Source organism: Glycine soja, chromosome 14, assembly GCF_004193775.1.
Source record: "Glycine soja cultivar W05 chromosome 14, ASM419377v2, whole genome shotgun sequence".
NCBI lineage: Eukaryota > Viridiplantae > Streptophyta > Magnoliopsida > Fabales > Fabaceae > Glycine > Glycine soja.
In genome coordinates, this window is record NC_041015.1 from 37591633 (window position 1) to 37612133 (window position 20501).

General features: G+C 42.7%; 1 non-coding gene and 1 pseudogene across 1 annotated transcript; one reads left to right on the forward strand and one right to left on the reverse strand.

Annotated features, from left to right (window-relative positions):
* Positions 1 to 13419: 13419 nt before the first annotated feature.
* On the reverse strand, positions 13420 to 13526 carry LOC114385611. Its single transcript, XR_003660976.1, has one exon. It is a non-coding gene; the product is annotated as a small nucleolar RNA R71 (small nucleolar RNA).
* A 3456-nt stretch (positions 13527 to 16982) lies between these two features.
* The window catches only part of LOC114383471, a 55252-nt pseudogene continuing 51733 nt past the window's right edge, over positions 16983 to 20501 (forward strand).

A 20501-nucleotide genomic window follows, 5' to 3' on the forward strand; every position in this document is an offset into this window, starting at 1 on the left:
CTTATCAACTTCGAGCAAGAAACGAATCAAACGGAAGATGAAGGGAACGAGGATGTGGGACTTCCCCCAGAATTAGAAAGGATGGTCGCCCATGAGGACCAAGAAATGGGGCCTCATCAAGAAGAAACAGAACTAGTAGACTTGGGAATTGGCAGTGGAAGAAGGGAAGTAAAGATAGGCACAGGTATTACCGCACCTATCCGTGAAGAATTAATAATCCTGCTAAAAGACTACCAAGACATCTTTGCTTGGTCATACCAAGATATGCCCGGTTTGAGTTCTGACATTGTACAGCACCGATTACCTCTAAATCCCGAGTGTTCCCCGGTAAAGCAGAAACTGAGAAGGATGAAGCCCGAAACATCCTTGAAGATAAAAGAAGAAGTGAAGAAGCAATTTGACGCTGGTTTTCTGGCCGTCGCTCGGTATCCGGAATGGGTTGCCAACATTGTACCGGTCCCTAAGAAAGATGGGAAAGTACGAATGTGTGTGGATTATCGGGACCTGAATTGGGCCAGTCCCAAGGACAATTTTCCTTTGCCACACATCGATATCCTCGTGGATAACACGGCCAATTTCGCTTTATTTTCCTTCATGGACGGTTTCTCCGGTTACAATCAGATAAAGATGGCGCCAGAGGATATGGAAAAGACTACCTTCGTCACCTGTGGGGGACGTTCTGTTACAAGGTGATGTCCTTGGGACTCAAGAATGCTGGGGCAACTTATCAACGGGCCATGGTAGCTTTGTTCCATGATATGATGCATCAAGAGATCGAGGTCTACGTAGAAGACATAATTGCTAAATCTAAATCCGAGGAAGAACACCTTGTCAACCTGCGGAAGTTGTTCGAAAGGCTTAAGAAATATCAATTAAGGTTGAACCCCGCCAAGTGTACCTTTGGAGTCAAATCAGGGAAATTGCTTGGTTTCATCGTGAGCCAGAAAGGGATAGAGGTAGACCCCGAAAAGGTGAAGGCCATCCTTGAGATGCCAGAACCTCGTACTGAGAGGCAAGTCCAAGGCTTCCTGGGACGCTTGAATTATATTGCCAGATTCATATCGCAGCTCACCGCCATTTGTGAGCCGTTGTTCAAGCTCTTACGCAAAAACCAAACTGATCGCTGGAATGAGGATTGCCAAGAGGCTTTTGGAAGGATCAAGAAGTGCCTAATGAATCCTCCCGTACTTATGCCACCAATACCTGGAAGGCCTCTCATCTTGTACATGACAATCTTAGACGAGTCAATGGGGTGTATGCTGGGGCAACATGACGAATCCGGAAAGAAAGAGCGTGTTGTTTACTACCTAAGTAAGAAGTTCACGACCTGTGAAATGAACTACTCCTTGCTCGAGAGAACGTGTTGTGCTTTAGTATGGGCATCCCATCGCCTAAGGCAGTACATGCTGAGCCATACTACCCGGTTGATATCCAAGATGGACCCGGTTAAGTACATCTTTGAAAAGCCAGCTCTCACGGGACGAATCGCCCAGTGGCAAGTCCTGCTATCCGAGTTTGATATAGTCTACGTCACCCAAAAGGCGATAAAAGGAAGTGCCTTAGCAGATTATTTGGCTCAACAGCCTCTTAACGACTATCAGCCCATGCATCCTGAATTCCCGGATGAGGACATCATGGCCTTGTTTGAGGAAAAATTGGACGAAGATCGGGACAAATGGACCGTATGGTTTGACGGAGCGTCAAACATTCTAGGCCATGGCGTTGGGGCAGTATTGGTCTCTCCGGACAATCAATGTGTACCTTTCACAGCCAGGTTAGGATTCGACTGCACCAACAACATGGCCGAATATGAAGCATGTGCCCTGGCCGTCCAGGCAGCGATTGACTCCAATGTCAAACTACTCAAGGTATACGGCGACTCAGCGTTGGTAATCCATCAGCTGAGAGGGGAATGGGAAACTAGAGATCCCAAGCTGATACCCTACAAAGCCTATATCAAGGAATTGGCTAAGACCTTTGATGAGATCTCTTTCCATCATGTTCCCCGCGAGGAAAATCAAATGGCGGATGCCCTCGCTACTTTGGCGTCTATGTTCCAGCTAACACCGCACGGGGATCTACCCTGCATTGAATTTTGGTGTCGTGGCAAACCCGCGCATTGTTGCAAAGTAGAAGAGGAACAGGACGGAAAGCCTTGGTATTTCGACATCAAGCGATATGTCGTAAGCAAAGAATACCCGCCAGAGATTGCCGACAATGATAAGAGGACACTGAGAAGGTTGGCAGCCGGTTTCTTCATGAGTGGGAGTATACTGTATAAGAGAAATCACGACATGACACTCCTGCGGTGTGTGGATGCCAGGGAGGCAAATCACATGATCGAGGAAGTCCATGAGGGCTCGTTTGGAACGCACGCCAACGGGCATGCTATGGCCAGGAAGATCCTAAGAGCAGGTTATTACTGGCTTACCATGGAAAGTGATTGTTGTGTCCATGTGAGGAAATGCCACAAATGTCAAGCGTTCGCAGATAATGTCAATGCCCCACCACATCCTCTGAATGTCATGTCCGCCCCTTGGCCTTTCTCCATGTGGGGAATAGATGTCATCGGGGCCATTGAGTCCAAGGCCTCAAATGGTCATCGCTTCATCCTCGTAGCGATAGATTATTTTACCAAGTGGGTCGAGGCGGTCTCCTACACCAATGTCACGAGGGGTGTGGTGGTCAGGTTCATTAAGAAAGAGATCATCTGCCGATATGGTTTACCAAGGAAGATTATCACGGACAACGGCACCAACCTGAATAACAAGATGATGGGGGAAATGTGCGAGGAGTTTAAAATCCAGCATCACAATTACACACCCTACCGGCCAAAGATGAATGGAGCCGTGGAAGCGGCCAATAAGAATATCAAAAAGATTATCCAAAAGATGACCGTGTCATATAGAGATTGGCACGAAATGCTCCCATTCGCGTTGCACGGTTACCGAACTTCAGTGCGAACGTCAATCGGGGCAACGCCGTTCTCATTGGTATATGGGATGGAGGCTGTGTTACCATTTGAGGTAGAAGTCCCGTCATTAAGGATCCTGGCAGAATCTGGATTAAAGGAATCAGAGTGGGCTCAAACGCGCTATGACCAGCTCAACCTCATTGAGGGTAAGCGCTTAACGGCCATGAGTCATGGGCGCTTGTACCGGCAAAGAATGAAGAGTGCATTCGACAAGAAGGTACGCTTGCGCAAGTTCCATGAGGGAGACCTTGTGCTAAAGAAAATGTCCCATGCCGTCAAGGACAATTGAGGAAAATGGGCCCCAAACTACGAAGGGCCTTTTGTTGTGAAGAGGGCTTTTTCCGGAAGAGCCCTGGTGCTTACCAACATGGATGGCGAAGAGCTACCTTCGCCTGTGAATTCTGATGTCGTCAAGCGATATTATGCTTAGAAGCTGGGGCAATTAAGGATGTCGTTGCATGTTCTTTATCTTTACGTGTTTTATGGATTTCCCCCAGGGATTCCCCGTCTACTGTATCTCTCGTTACAATCTTTCAAAGAAATGAACGTGGATTCGAGGCTTTAGTCCTCACGTTGGTTTCAAACCTTGCGTTAATTTGTGATCACCTGAGCCCTTCCGCTCAGTTCATGGGATGCCCCAAGCGCTTAATTAAAATTGAACCTAAACCAACTTTCACTAAAATTTGCTGCATTTGAAAACATTCATGCATACGAATACGCATGCGTGTTGTTGTGGTAAAACAGGGGCAGGATCATCTTGAGCTACCTTCTGGGGTGAGGACAAAACATGAAAAGCAGAAACCAACCAAGGTAAGACAACGACGCGGTCGGGATTGGCCATACCTGGTTGTTTATTACTTGCAGGTACTTAGGAACGAATGCAAGTGGGGATGGGGTCACGACCGACTGATCGGTGCCCCTTCTCTGCGCTAAACAAGCAGAGAACGTCGCTGCAAGGCAGCCCAGTATCCTTTGTATTCGCAGTTTTCTTTTACTATTTGTTTGTTTTAAAATAAGTAATCGACGCCTAATTCTAACTTAAGTAAGTTCAAGGTAGGCGAGACGCTAACCCATGAAAAAGGAGGGGACATGGGTAATGTTCCCCTCAAAAAAAAAAAAAAAAAAAGTGCAGGTTAGCTCGCCTGGGCGAGCAACCCCTGCACCAAAATATAAAAGTGATGAAAAGGGGGACGTTTTTGCATTCAAAAACTTCTTTTCCCCCCTTTCAAAAGCCATACCCACGGAATTTACGAGTTTGCACCCCTAGGATCTCTACTTTTCGCATTCTTCGATTCCGTTTTGCGCTTTTATTCCTCACCAACAAGTGTTCCATCCTTAAGCTTTCTAGCTTTTCATTGGTGTATTTTGATCTCCTTTTTGTGCTCTAAATTGTGGGAATGTGCTCAAATGTGTGGGGCAAATTTGGTTTGTTTTCTTGCTTGATTGGGTTGAATTGGGGGTTTGTATGAGATGGCCCTAGTCCTACAATGCATTTTGAAGCAATGGGACATGCCACATTGTCCCCGTTCTCTTGCTATTAATGCCTAAACGCACGCCCACCAAGTGTTCGGTGAAATGCCTCAATGGCATTAGCGCGTGGTTTTCGTAGGGAAACAACCCATGGGGCATTTTGGTTTGCACATATTTTCTATTTTTTGGGACATGCATTCATTTCCGAAAGGGCTAGAGTAATTGCCCCACATATATCCTAGGCCTAGGAACCAAAGTTTTTATGCAAAAGAACACAAGAGTGGGTGCATATTGGGTAAAGTTACCCTTTTTGGCCGGCGATCAGCTATGAGCCACGTTACCATAATTTCCCTATGCCTAGATGTTTAGGAATTTTGCTCATCATAAATGTGTAGGTTTAGAATAGGTAGCAAAATACCTTTGGCAATTTACACTTTGGGTGTGGTAGCAAAATACTTGGATGTATGTACATGTAATTTTTGGTAGTCAAAATGTCTCACAAAAAATATATATATATATATATATATATATATATATATATATATATATATGTTGCATGTTATGTAAAGAAATACATTACAAAAATACCTTTTAATTTGAATGCAATTTTAGTCAGCAAAAGGAAATATACTTGAATTTACATGCGGCCTTTAGGTAGCAAAAACACTTGAAAAAAAGCATGAAATGTAGCACCTTATTGTGTAGATAGCCAAGATTCATCACAAAGTTTGTATATGCATAGGTATTAGAAATACCAGAATGTGCACGTGTGCAATTTTCGGTAGCCAAGATGCTTTGAGTATGCATGTATGTAAATTTAGCCAAGGAAGTGCATGTGATGTAGGTAGCAAATGCACCTTGGAAGTGCATATAAATAATCTAGGTAACGAAGGTGCCTTGATTGTGCATGGGTGCATTTTTCTTAGTTAGAAGAATATCTTGTGCGAGTGAATGTTCGTAAGGAAGTGTGTGCATGAGTTTGCTCTAAATTTACATTGATATTTGTGTTTATTGGAGGAGGCTGTACGCCATTTTTGTTTTAAGAGTAGCATTTCTTGGTAAAACTAACTTTCCAAATGTTTGCCTTCGCAGGAAATGGCCCCGAGGAAGCTTGCCTCAAAGAGGTCCAGGAAGGATAAGGCGGCCGAAGGAACTAGTTCCGCTCCTGAGTATGACAGTCACCGCTTTAGGAGCGCCGTACACCAGCAGCGCTTCGAGGCCATCAAAGGATGGTCATTTCTCCGGGAGCGACGCGTCCAACTCAGGGACGACGAGTATACGGATTTCCAGGAGGAGATAGGTCGCCGGCGGTGGGCATCACTAGTTACCCCCATGGCCAAGTTCGATCCAGAAATAGTCCTCGAATTTTATGCCAATGCTTGGCCAACAGAGGAGGGCGTGCGTGACATGAGGTCCTGGGTAAGGGGTCAGTGGATCCCGTTTGATGCCGATGCTATCGGCCAGTTCCTGGGATATCCGTTAGTGCTGGAAGAGGGCCAGGAGTGCGAGTATGGCCAGAGAAGGAACCGGTCTGATGGGTTCGATGAAGAGGCCATCGCCCAGTTGCTATGTATACCGGGGCAGGATTTTGCCCAGACTGCTGCCGGAAGACGGGTGCGGATCATGCGCACCAACATGACCACCCTGACTCAGATATGGATGACTTTGCTACTCAGCAACATCCTGCCCACCGATCATAATTCCGACCTCTCCCTGTCGAAGTGTCAGCTGGTGTACGCCATCCTGACACGGATGAGCGTCCATGTGGCTCAGTTGATCGCTGATGCCATCTATATTTTTGCAGGTATGGCGCCTACTAGGCACCCTTTGGACCCAGATAAGTCCAACAGGGCCCTGGGATTTCCCGCACTGATCACAGGACTCTGCCAGTCGTTCGGAGTCCCCGTGGCACCTACCAAGGTGATTCGGTCGCCCATCACCCGGGCTTTTATTGAGAAGTACTGCACCCAGAGACAGGCTCAAGGGGATGCTCCACAGGCCGCGGGCACGCCACCACCACCTCATCAGGCTGGCCTGGCTAGGTCATTTGACATGGAGCAGTATTTACGGCATTTGGTTCGCCAGCAGGCAGCCAACCACCGGGCACATGTGCAGACCCATGATTGTCTATACCAGATGAGCCTCAGCATGCAGAGCCAGGGCTTCGCTTCTTTTTCATGCCCTACTCCAGACTAGTTCAGGGCAGAGGTCGCATGGCCCGGGGATTTGCCCGAGGCCCAAGCAGGAGAGGCGCCCCCGGAAGTTCCAGGCGATGGAGAGGAGGCCCACAAGGACGAGGAGATGGCCGATTTGCTTGACTTCTTGGGAGGGAGTGGAGCTACATGACTGGGAGATCCCCAGATTCATGTTTTCTTTCGTATTTCTTTTATCATTTATATGTTTTTTTTTTACTTGAGAGACTAATGTTTGTTTTTGTTGTTTCGATTGTCATTTGTACAGCGCATACATTTTTGTTTGGATTGTTGCGTTAGTGTTTATATATCATTACTATCAATGATGTTTGAAATTCTGGCACCGTGTAGAGTTCTTCGTTTAGGAACATCGTCCAAAAAAATATATAATAAAACAAACAAAAATCATGATAAAAATAAAAATAAAAATCAAAAAAAGGAAAAAGAGAGCAAATAAGAAAAAGAGAGCAAATAAGAAAATAAAAAGGGAGAGCAAGTAAGAAAAAAGATGGGGAAAAGGAAAATAAGTTGTCTAGCTGAAAAACCAACATGCTTTTGAAAAGAGATGACTTCCAACTTTTCTTTGAAAAAATCCGCTGATCATAGCTATTTTTGAAAAAAATGTATATACACCTGAAGGGTGAATGCTGTGAAAATTTTCCCGGACGCCCGAAATGGACTCGAATGAATGCACAAATTGATAAAAGAACATATTTTGGAAACATTGGGTTGACTAAAATGGGGGAAATGAATCCTGAGCCCTAGCATCACATGACCATAAAAATTTGACACTTGAGTGTCCACATAGGTGCATGCATGACCAGTTTTGCATAAAATTTCCAAATCATCATTTTTACATTTGTGTCATGGAAATAATGTGGGGCATCCCTTTTTGTCCTTGAACCAAACCAAACCCTGACATGTATCATGCCTAGCCATTCTACAAGTCTTGAGCCAAAATCCTGACTCACCATAAACCTTGACCCAGGGTGAGAATGTCAATCCTTACCCTCGGAAGCAAAAAAGAAGAGACGGAAAATTTCCAATCAAAAAGAGAAGGAAAATTTCCAATCAAAGCAAAAAAGAAGGAAAGGAAATTCCCAATCAAAGAATGGGAGAAAACAAAAAGAAAAGAAAGAAAATTCCCAACCAAAGAATGGGAGAAAGTAAAAAAGGAAGGAAAGAAAGTTCCTGATCAAAGAAACTAGAAGAAATGTGCAGAAAGGTCTTTTTGACCAGACAATATCTGAACAATACAAAATTGTCACCAAATGAATAAGAGGAAGAAAAGGAAACCATGACCTAAAAGTGGTCTTCTCCCTTTGATTACCAACCAAAATCCTGTGCGCCGATGACTTGCTCGCCTCGCGCAAAAAACAGAAACAGAAAAGGAAAAGGCCAAAAACCCACAAAAGCCGAAAAACCCACCAAAAGAACCCATTCCCAAGGGAAGTCCTATTGATCCATGATCACGCATGTAATTTTTGATTTGATAGGAAATAATTTGCAAAGTCAAGTCATGACATATCTATGGTTCGGAATTAGGATGAAACACTTACCTGTGCGAGATTGATACACTTTGAGTGATTTTCTTCTATTTTTGTCGAACCCAGTGTTTCCTCTAAATGGTCATTTAGAAACGAAATGCTAACATCCAAAATCTCATTTATGGTTATGGGGGATTTCATCAGCAGACTCTCCTTCCCCGGTAGACGCATTGTTTTTCACTCAAAAAGGCATATGTTGCTCTAATCAATTGGAATATTTGTCTCTTTGCTAAAGCATGTTTGCATTTTAGTGGAGAAAACACCGAGACTTTTTCAAGTCTCACAAGTTATCCAGAACTACGTAGGTCTGAGTTCCTCATTGGAGGATACGTAGGAGCAAGAGCCTCGCTTTTGTCGACCACACCGCTTTTTGTTACCATGACCCAAGAGCTGGTAGCCCGCGGAGACACCTTACGGTTATCCGCACCTCATCATTCAGTGACCCCAAGTGTGATTGGTGAGCAGAGGCCAATGTGGTCATCTGCGCCCTTTCCGGAGATGTCAGCATCTTCCGGTGGAGACTTTTTCAAGTCTCACAAGTTATCTAGAACTACGTAGGTCTGAGTTCCTCATTGGAGGATACGTAGGAGCAAGAGCCTTGCTTTTGTCGGCCGCCCCACAATCTCTGTCATACTGACCCTGAGGTCATGTGACATGCGGAGACAAATTATGGTCATTCCGCACATCTTTTTCCATTCAGACACAATCGTGTCCGATGGCACGCAGAGACAAATTATGGTCATTCTGGACCCTTTTGTCATCCAGAGGCGACGGGCCCGATGACATGCGGAGACAAATTATGGTCATTCCGCACATCGTTTGCCATTCAAACACAGTCGTGTCCGATGGCACGCAGAGACAAATTATGGTCATTCTGCTACCCATTTGTCATCCCGAGGCGGCGGGCCCGATGACATGCGGAGACAAATTATGGTCATTCTGCACATCTTTTGCCATTCAGACACAGTCGTGTCCGATGGCACGCAGAGACAAATTATGGTCATTCTGCACCCTTTTGTCATCCAGAGGCGGCGGGCCCGATGACATGCGGAGACAAATTATGGTCATTCTGCACATCTTTTGCCATTCAGACACAGTCGTGTCCGATGGCACGCAGAGACAAATTATGGTCATTCTGCACCCTTTTGTCATCCAGAGGCGGCGGGCCCGATGACATGCGGAGACAAATTATGGTCATTCCGCACCCCTTTGCCATTCAGACATAGTCGTGTCCGATGGCACGCAGAGACAAATTATGGTCATTCTGCAACCCTTTTGTCATCCAGAGGCGGCGGGCCCGATGACATGCGGAGACAAATTATGGTCATTCCGCACCCCTTTGCCATTCAGACACAGTCGTGTCCGATGGCACGCAGAGACAAATTATGGTCATTCTGCAACCCTTTTGTCATCCAGAGGTGGCGGGCCCGATGACATGCAGAGACAAATTATGGTCATTCTGCACCCCTTTGCCATTCAGACACAGTCGTGTCCGATGGCACGCAGAGACAAATTATGGTCATTCTGCAACCCTTTTGTCATCCAGAGGCGGCGGGCCCGATGACATGCGGAGACAAAATTTGGTCATTCCGCACCCCTTTGCCATTCAGACACAGTCGTGTCCGATGGCACGCAGAGACAAATTATGGTCATTCTGCACCCTTCGTCAATCGCGGCCGACAAGCCCGTTGACACGCGGAGATTTACATCATCTTCCGCACTCATAAGATCTGTCATACTGACTTTTGAGTCACGCTGACGGGCGGAAATACCCGAGTGGTTATCCGTATAAACATTCTTTTGCTATCTGTAAGACAGAACGCTTGATAGCAGGCAGAGACTGACATCGTCTTCTGCACTTTTTGTTCCCCCGGGAACAACAAATCATTTGCATGCGGAAATTTTATGGTCACCCGCGACTCTCGTCAACCGAGAGGAATGAAATTAGTGTCTTATCTTTACTTTCCTTTTATCTCCAATAAAAGACAAGTAAAGAGGGGCAACTGTCATACCCTAATTTCGTTCGGGGACCTTTGCTTGATGACATGCGACTTTTGTTTGGTCCTTGTAAGGTGCTTGGCACCCATCATTAGGCAATTTGTGAAATTCCGGGACGTGCCGGAAAACAAAAGAAAATATTGATGCACAATCCGTAAGGTTCCGTGACACACCGGAAATCAAATGGAAGCATCGTTGCACAATTAGTGAGGTTCCGTAACATTCCGTAAGTCAAAAAAGGGATGATTATGTAATCCACAAGGTTCCGTAACATTACGGAAAGAAAACAAGTATCGTTACGAGATTCATAAGTGTCCGTAACTTTACGAAAAAAAGAATCACCAAAAAAAAAGGGAGGGGGTGTACTTAGTAAAAATGGGGGTGCAAATAGCAACTAGGCCCACTTAGGCCCTCCAAAAAGCTGATGCTTCTGGAGGAAGCAACCCTGCTCGCCTGGGCGAGCTGAGCTCGCCTGGGCGAGCTGGGCGGCAAGCATCTCCCCTATTTTGCTATAAATAGGGGAGGAAGTGAAGTGGAAAAGGGTTCAGCCCCTTAGGCACTTCTCTCTCTTTCGAATTTGCTTGGAAAAATTGTTTCCGTGAAGAAAATCTAAGCCGAGTGATGTGCCATCATTTTCTTATATTTTCTAAACCCTTTTTGCACCATTTTAATTATTGATTGGTCTTAATTGTCAATTAATTAGACAGTTTTATTATTTGAGCTCATTTAGCTAATTTGATGTTTTTAATCTAATTTCAGGAATTAATGAAACATTGGGCTTAATCCGGATTTTGGTTGTGGACTTGAAGAGGGCAAATAAAGCAGCGCTTACCTTAGTTAATTTCTAATTAGGAAATTTCGCAATTTTATTTTATGTTGTTCAGTGTTTATTTCGTTTTGGGCCAGAGTATTGTAATAGGGCCCAGTGACTTTGAGTGACTCTTTTTAAATAGCTGCCTTGGGATTCGTGCAGGGGATTCTATTCTGCTATGCTATTTTCATTATTCAGAGCTTTGGTTTTAGGTTTTCACGTTTTTCTGTTCCCTTGTTACAGTTTTCGTTCTTAATGCAAATTTCCGTTTTCTTCTTCTAATTACGAGTTCATTCTTGCTTCTTCTTCTACTTTCATTTACGTTTCTGTTCATTTACGTTTCTGTTCATTTACGTTCTTGTTCATTTACGTTTCTTCTTGTTCATTTATGATTCTGCTTCATGTTTCATTTGCGTTTTCTGTTTGAATCCATGGAAGGCTAGATTTTCTGGTGTTGTTTCCTTTTGAGGACGAAGCCCAACTCTCTTTGAGGTTTCGTTTGTAATGTGGTTTCCTGGCAGTTTTCCCTTCACCAGTTATCCCAATTTCGTGAATATTAATCAGTGCACGCTTCGTGTTCGATTAATTGCCTCTGAGCCTAACTTGCGTTCATGCTTAATGGACGAAGGGCTAACTGGTGTATGTGGTGCCTAATCACGTATTGAAAACCCTAAGTTGATTTTCGCTTAGTAAATTGAAATAGGGTTGGAGTGGTTGACTGTTAGGGACGAATTCTCCATCACCCAGGATAAGAGAGTGGCTTCTGAATCAGAGGAAACAACCCGTTTTTAATATTAGTAGTTTCGTATTCCATTTTATATGTTCTGCTCTTTAATTACCAAACAACCAAAACCCCCTCCCCCCCATCGTTACTGTTACTGCAAGTATATTATGAACATTTGGCTTGTCACTGCTCGTTGGGAAACAACCTAGGATCACTTCCTAGTTACTGCATTTTCGTGTTTATTTGATTCGGGTACGGCCTCGATCAAATTTGGCGCCGTTGCCGGGGAGCAGTATCCAAAGGTTCATAATAGCTAGCTAGTGTTGTGTGTTTAATCCTTTCGTGTTTTATGTTTAATTGTTAGTATTGTGTTAGTATGTGTGTTAGTGTTGTTTAGTGTCCTGGTATTTTGTTTAATGTGTGTTCTGTTTTAGTTTTCCCATTAAGAGTTTCCCCTGTTTCAGTCTTGGGTGTTTTGCTGTGAAGATTGTGCTTGAAAACAGAGTAGTAGTAGAAATCAATTAGAGACGGATTTTAGCGACCACCCATGCTGAATTATTTGGGATTTTTTGTTTTAGTAGCTAGGGTTGTTATTTTTGGCTGAATTTTTTTGTGGTAACTTCTTTTAATCCATATTTTGTGGGAAAAATAGCTAGAGCCTTTAGTTTGGTCAGATGTGAAAGTTCCAAAAAACTAGCAAATTTTGTGTTTGTCAAAACTTCAAACGGCCATAACTTTTGCTCCGGTTATCAGAATCGCAATTATTATATATGCATTTGGGGTAGAAAAAAATTTCCTACGCCGTGGCAGCCCGCCATAGGTTGGCTGAGGTCTCCATCGTCCAAAAAAAAGCGATTCTGTCAAAAGTTTTTTATTTTTCAAGTTTTATTCACTTATTTTTCTTAACCTACCAATTTTAGATTTCATAGTTAGACTTTGAATTTTTGTCTGAAATTTTTTGTGCTATCTTCTCATCATTTTATAAGGTTGCTCACAAAATTTCAAGTCATTTGGATATCATTTGAGGGTAGCTGTAGTTCAAACCTACACCTTTATTTACATGACAAGGCAACTAGTTGTGTGCATGCTGAATGTAGTGTATGACTAGAGGCAATCCATCTGACTTACAACCCTTTGATCCTGAGATAGATAGGACATTTCATAGATTAGTTAGGCGTCATTTTATACCTTTTGATCATTCTGAGCATTCCATAACTGGTGAATCTGTGCATTCTGTTATTGGTGATTTTGAACATCCTGATCTTGAGCATTATAATTTTGAGCATTCTGATTCTGAGCATTCTGATTTTGCACATTCTGAGAACATGGCACAACCTCCACCTCGTGAGAGGACTCTAAGGGAAATGGCTGCACCTGATTTCACCTATGAAAGCTTGTGCATCCAATACCTTGATGAGGATGTCCCATATGTTCTTAAAACTGGACTGATTCATTTGCTTCCAAAGTTTCATGGCCTTGCAGGTGAAGACCTGCACAAACATTTGAAAGAATTTCACATTGTCTGCTCCACCATGAAACCCCCAGATGTCCAAGAGGATCACATATTTCTGAAGGCTTTTCCTCATTCATTAGAGGGAGTGGCAAAGGACTGGCTGTATTACCTTACTCCAAGGTCCATCACGAGCTGGGATGACCTTAAGAGAGTATTCTTAGAAAAAATTTTCCCTGCTTCCAGGACCACAGCCATCAGGAAGGATATCTCAGGTATTAGACAACTCAGTGGAGAGAGCCTGTATGAGTACTGGGAGAGATTTAAGAAACTATGTGCCAGTTGCCCCCACCATCAGATTTCAGAACAGCTTCTTCTCCAATATTTTTATGAAGGACTCAGTAATATGGAGAGAAGTATGATAGATGCTGCCAGTGGTGGAGCCCTTGGAGACATGACTCCTGCTGAAGCCAGAAATTTAATCGAGAAGATGGCCTCCAACTCCCAGCAGTTTAGTGCCAGAAATGATGCCATAGTCATTAGAGGAGTGCATGAGGTAGCTACAAACCCATCTGCATCATCTGAAACTAAGAAGCTTGAAGGCAAACTGGATGCGTTGGTCAACTTGGTAACCCAGCTGGCCTTGAATCAAAAATCTGTACCTGTCGCAAGGGTTTGTGGTTTGTGCTCCTCTGCTGACCACCATACAGACCTTTGCCCTTCCATGCAGCAACCTGGAGCAATTGAGCAGCCTGAAGCTTATGCTGCAAATATTTACAATAGACCTCCTCAACCTCAGCAGCAAAATCAACCACAGCAGAGCAATTATGACCTTTCCAGCAACAGATACAACCCTGGATGGAGGAATCACCCTAACCTCAGATGGTCCAGCCCTCAGCAACAACAACAGCAGCCTGCTCCTTCCTTCCAAAATGTTGTTGGCCCAAGCAGACCATACATTCCTCCACCAATCCAACAACAGCAACAACCCCAGAAACAACCAACAGTTGAGGCCCCTCCACAACCTTCCCTCGAAGAACTTGTGAGGCAAATGACTATGCAGAACATGCAGTTTTAGCAAGAGACCAGAGCCTCCATTCAGAGCTTAACCAATCAGATGGGACAATTAGCTACCCAATTGAATCAACAACAGTCCCAGAATTCTGACAAGCTGCCTTCTCAAGCTGTCCAAAATCCCAAAAATGTCAATGCCATTTCATTGAGGTCGGGAAAGTAGTGTCAAGGACCTCAACCCGTAGCACCTTCCTCATCTGCAAATGAACCTGCCAAACTTCACTCTATTCCAGAAAAAGGTGATGACAAAAATCTACCTAACAATTTCTGTGCAGGTGAATCTTCTTCCACAGGTAATTCTGATTTGCAGAAGCAGCACATTCCCCCTCTTCCATTCCCTCCAAGAGCAGTTTCCAACAAAAAAATGGAAGAGGCAGAGAAAGAGATCTTGGAAACATTTAGAAAAGTAGAGGTAAACATACCTCTGTTGGATGCAATAAAGCAAATTCCAAGATATGCCAAATTCTTGAAGGAGCTGTGCACTAATAAGCGGAAGCTTAAAGGAAGTGAACAAATTAGCATGGGCAGAAATGTCTCCGCATTGATTGGTAAATCTGTTCCTCAAATTCCTGAAAAATGCAAAGATCCAGGTACATTCAACATACCTTGTATTATAGGGAATAGTAAGTTTGACAATGCCATGCTAGATTTAGGAGCCTCTGTTAGTGTTATGCCTCTGTCGATTTTTAATTCTCTATCTCTAGGTCCCTTGCAGTCCACTGATGTGGTAATTCATTTAGCTAATAGAAGTGTTGCCTATCCTGTTGGTTTCATAGAAGATGTCTTAGTTAGAGTTGGTGAACTGATTTTCCCTGTTGATTTTTATATCTTGAATATGGAAGATGGATTTTCTCAAGGATCAGTTCCCATCATTCTAGGCAGACCCTTTATGAAAACTGCTAGAACTAAGATAGATGCTTATGCAGGCACACTGTCCATGGAGTTTGGTGATATAACTGTTGATTTTAATATTTTGGATGCTATGAAATACCCATCTGAAGATCTTTCTGTATTTCGTGCTGAAATAATTGACCATGTTGTTGATGAATACATGACTGATCTTTATTCTAATCTGCATGCCTCTCACTCTTCATGCATTGAGTCTGAAATTGTACTTGATCATATGTCTGAATTTGATGCTGAGAGTGAATCTGAGAGTGATATTGATTGCATGCCTGGTGGTGGTGTTTTACCTCTTGAGATTGATTTTATAGAGTCAGATAGGACTAACCATGTTTCAGGAAGTACACATACCTCTAACTTTCTTTATGAGGTAAAGGCTGAGAAACCATCTCCTTCTACCACTGTCCAGCCGACCACACCAAAATTGAAGCCTCTGCCATCAAATTTAAAATACGCTTACTTGGATGATAGCAAGAGTTTTCCAGTGATTATATCTGCCTCCCTTGCTGATGAGCAAGAGGAGAAGTTGTTGTCAGTTCTCAAGAAGCATAAGAAGGCTATAGGCTGGACCCTGGCGGACATTCCTGGTATTAGCCCATCCACATGTATGCATCGAATAAATTTAGAGGATGGAGCTAAACCAGTAAGACAGCCACAGAGAAGACTCAACCCGGTGATTCTTGATGTAGTGAAGAAGGAGATAACCAAGCTTTTGCAAGCAGGAATCATTTATCCTATCTCCGACAGCCAATGGGTGAGTCCCGTCCAGGTAGTCCCGAAAAAGACTGGCCTCACAGTGATCAGAAATGAGAAGGAGGAGCTGATTCCTACTCGGGTGCAGAACAGTTGGAGAGTCTGCATTGACTATAGGAGGCTGAACCAGGTTACCAAAAAGGACCATTTTCCCCTGCCATTCATTGACCAGATGCTTGAACGCCTGGCAGGTAAATCCCACTATTGTTTCCTTGATGGTTTTTCTGGTTATATGCAAATTACTATTGCTCCTGAGGATCAGGAAAAGACCACATTCACCTGCCCCTTCGGCACTTTTGCTTATAGGAGGATGCCTTTCGGCCTGTGCAATGCCCCTGGTACCTTCCAGCGGTGCATGATTAGTATTTTCAGTGATTTTTTAGAAAATTGCATAGAGGTGTTTATGATGATTTCACTGTATATGGATCCTCTTTTGATGGTTGTTTGAATAGTTTGGAAAAAGTTTTGAATAGATGCATTGAAACTAACCTTGTTCTAAATTTTGAAAAATGTCATTTTATGGTTGAGCAAGGTATAGTTTTAGGCCACATTATTTCCAATAAGGGTATTGAAGTAGATCCTGCAAAAAATTTTGTTATTTCACAATTGCCTTACCCCTCTTGTGTGCGAGAGGTGCGATCTTTTCTTGGTCATGCAGGATTCTACAGGCGCTTTATAAGGGATTTTAGCAAAGTAGCCCTTCCACTGTCCAACTTGTTGCAAAAGGAGGTGGAGTTTGACTTTAATGACAGATGCAAAGAGGCTTTTGATTGCCTCAAAAGAGCGTTGACTACCACCCCCATCATCCAGGCACCTGATTGGACAGCCCCTTTTGAGCTTATGTGTGATGCATCAAATTATGCATTGGGGGCTGTCCTTGCTCAGAAAATTGATAAATTGCCCAGGGTGATATATTATGCTTCTAGGACTTTAGATGCTGCCCAAGCAAATTATACTACTACTGAGAAAGAGCTTCTAGCCATAGTTTTTGCTCTTGAAAAATTTCGATCTTATTTGCTTGGTACTCGCATTATTGTTTATACTGACCATGCAGCTCTAAAGTACTTGTTGAAGAAGGCTGATTCTAAGCCTAGGTTGATCCGATGGATGCTCTGGCTCCAAGAGTTTGACTTGGAGATCCGTGATAGGAGCGGAGCACAAAATCTAGTTGCTGATCATTTGAGTCGGATCGAACGTGTCTCTGATGCAGATTCACCTATTCGGGATGATTTCCCGGATGATCATTTGTATATATTGTATAGTATTTCTGACTCTCTTTCTACTCCCTGGTTTGCTAACATTGTCAATTATTTAGTTGCCTCTGTTTTTCCTCCCTTAGCATCTAAGGCCCAAAAAGATAAGATTAAAAGTGATGCTAAGCATTTTATTTGGGATGACCCTTACTTGTGGAAATTGTGCAGTGATCAGGTCATTAGACGGTGCATTCCAGATCATGAGACTGACTCAGTCCTGCAGTTCTGTCATTCTTCCGCACCGGGAGGTCATCTGGGTGTTCAAAGGACAGCTCGCAAAGTGCTTGATTGTGGTTTTTATTGGCCCACCATCTTTAAAGATGCGTGGAAGATCTGCAGCACTTGTGAGCAGTGTCAGAGAGCAGGAAATACACTTACATGGCGACAACAAATGCCTCAGCAACCTATGCTATTCTGTGAGGTGTTTGATGTCTGGGGTATAGATTTCATGGGTCCTTTTCCTGTCTCTTTTGGTTATGTTTATATTCTCCTTGCAGTTGATTATGTTTCAAAATGGGTGGAAGCCAAGCCCACTAGAACTAATGATGCTAAAGTTGTCGCAGACTTTGTCAGGTCTAATCTGTTTTGCAGGTTTGGAGTACCTAAAGCAATTGTTAGTGATCAAGGAACCCATTTTTGCAACAGGACAATGCATGCCCTGCTTAAAAAGTACGGGGTGGTACACAGGGTATCCACACCATACCACCTCCAGACTAATGGACAGGCAGAAATTTCTAACAGTGAAATCAAGAGAATTCTAGAGAAGATTGTGCAGCCAAGCAGGAAAGATTGGAGTACCAGGCTTGATGATGCTCTCTGGGCACATCGGACTGCCTACAAAGCACCCATAGGAATGTCTCCTTATCGGGTTGTCTTTGGAAAGGCATGTCATCTTCCAGTGGAAATTGAGCACAAAGCATACTGGGCAGTGAAGACTTGCAACTTCTCTATGGATCAAGCTGGCGAGGAAAGGAAGTTGCAACTGAGTGAGTTAGATGAAATCCGCCTAGAAGCCTACGAGAATGCCAAGTTCTACAAAGAAAAGACCAAGAAGTTCCATGATAGCATGATAGTTAAAAAAGACTTCGTGGTTGGGCAAAAAGTGTTATTGTATAATTCTAGGCTTGGACTCATGAGTGGTAAGTTGAGGTCTAAGTGGATTGGTCCTTTTGTTGTTACTAATGTTTTTCCTTATGGTACAGTTGAGATCAAAAGCGACTCCACAAACAAGAGCTTCAAGGTCAATGGACATCGACTTAAGCCATTCCTCACGAACCCTTCTTTAGTGGACGTAGTGGTGGAAGAGACTTCCTTACTCCACCCTACTCTTCCTCCACCATGACTTAGGGAGTTTTTCTTTTCCTATATCCTTCTTTGCTTTTATTACACTTGTCCGATTCTCTTTGATGATTTAATTGTTTTTAATCTTTTAATTGTGCTACATTGAGGACAATGTGTTGTTTAAGTATGGGGGGGGAGTGTTCTTTGGTTTTGCTAGTTTTGTTGGTTTTGTTAATTTGTTAGTTGTGTTAATTTGTTAATGTTGTTAGTTTCGTCGGATTTTCAGTTTAATATTTTGGGTCAATTTCATGTGCACGTACGACTTTGCATGTTTTTCTTTGAATTATAGGATATGTTCAAGAAATGGGTAATTGTTTTGAAAATAAAAGTTCTTGACATTTTGTGACTTGAAATCCTTGATTCTTCTCTACATGTCATGATAGTTTTGAAAGCTCAATTTGAAAGTGATGATTTTACCTTTGTGAGAATTTGAGCCATCCATCATTATAATCATTTGGTGTGTTTTGCCCCATTGATTGCTTGCACAATAGCCTTGGCTTGATTCTTGTTGATGCGTCCTAATTCACATGCATATTTGGAAATGATTAAGGCAATTTTGTTCTTATAAGCTTCTAGCCAAATGGACTTACCTTGAATTAATTCCTTTGATAGCCCTTTTGAGCCTTGTTTCCCTTTCCTTGTTTTGAAGCTCGCTACAAGCCTTAAGTGAAAAACCATGATATTACCATATCCTTAAGGAATTTTGGAGCTTTGGAATTGTTTTGGGAATAAGTGTGGGGGGTTTTTGTTTCATTGGACAACTTGTTTTGTTGGCTATGCTTCATGATGTATTTTGGGCCATACTTGATGTACATTGTATATTGGTTAAATGTTGGACATGCTGAATGAAATGTTGTTTCTCAAAGGCTAAAGAGTCAAAAAAAAAATTCGAAAAAAGAAAAAGAAAAGCAATAAAGTTGAGTGAATAAGATCTTAAATGGCACAAGAATGATGAAACTCTTGGTTCTACTCTTCATGTTTAATTTTTATCTTTACTTCTTTTTATTTTCTTATTTTTTTTCTTAATATGCACTTATTCCCCTTTGCTCCTCTATTCCTTTGGGATTTAGCCACTTATTCCATATTTCTCCATACCTTGTCCTTGGCCCCATTACAACCTTAAAAGACCTTTTGATCCTCATGTGCTTGTGTTTATGGGTTGATTGTCAATTTTAGAATCTTGCCAAGTTTATGTGGTGTTTGCTTTCATGGGTGCTTTGAGGGTAAATAGTAGCCTAGACACTTGAGAGATAGAGTGTATATCTTGTGAGGCTTTATCACTTTTCATTCTTGAGCTGATTAACTATTTTGCCATGATTGGGTTGCTTGGATGATTTTCATGAATATCTTGACTTTTTGGATCTCCTTATGTTAGATGTTACCCATTCCTTTCATTCCTTGATGTTCATTGAGAAATATGTGAATGTTTTTGTTTGTCTCCCTTTCATATCCTTGGATTTTGTTCTTTGTTTCATTTTGCCCAGGAGTGCAAAAGGCTAAGTATGGGGGGTTTTGATGTGCCATCATTTTCTTCTATTTTCTAAACCCTTTTTGCACCATTTTAATTATTGATTGGTCTTAATTGTCAATTAATTAGGCAGTTTTATATTTGGGCTCATTTAGCTAATTTGATGTTTTTTAATCTAATTTCAGGAATTAATGAAACATTGGGCTTAATCCGGATTTTGGTTGTGGACTTGAAGAGGGCAAATAAGCAGCGCTTACCTTAGTTAATTTCTAATTAGGAAATTTCGCAATTTATTTTATGTTGTTTAGTGTTTATTTCGTTTTGGCCAGAGTATTGTAATAGGGCCCAGTGACTTTGAGTGACTCTTTTTAAATAGCTGCCTTGGGATTCGTGCAGGGGATTCTATTCTGCTATGCTATTTTCATTATTCAGGAGCTTTGGTTTTAGGTTTTCACGTTTTTCTGTTCCCTTGTTTACAGTTTTCGTTCTTAATGGCAAAATTTCCGTTTTCTGCTTCTAATTACGAGTTCATTCTTGCTTCTT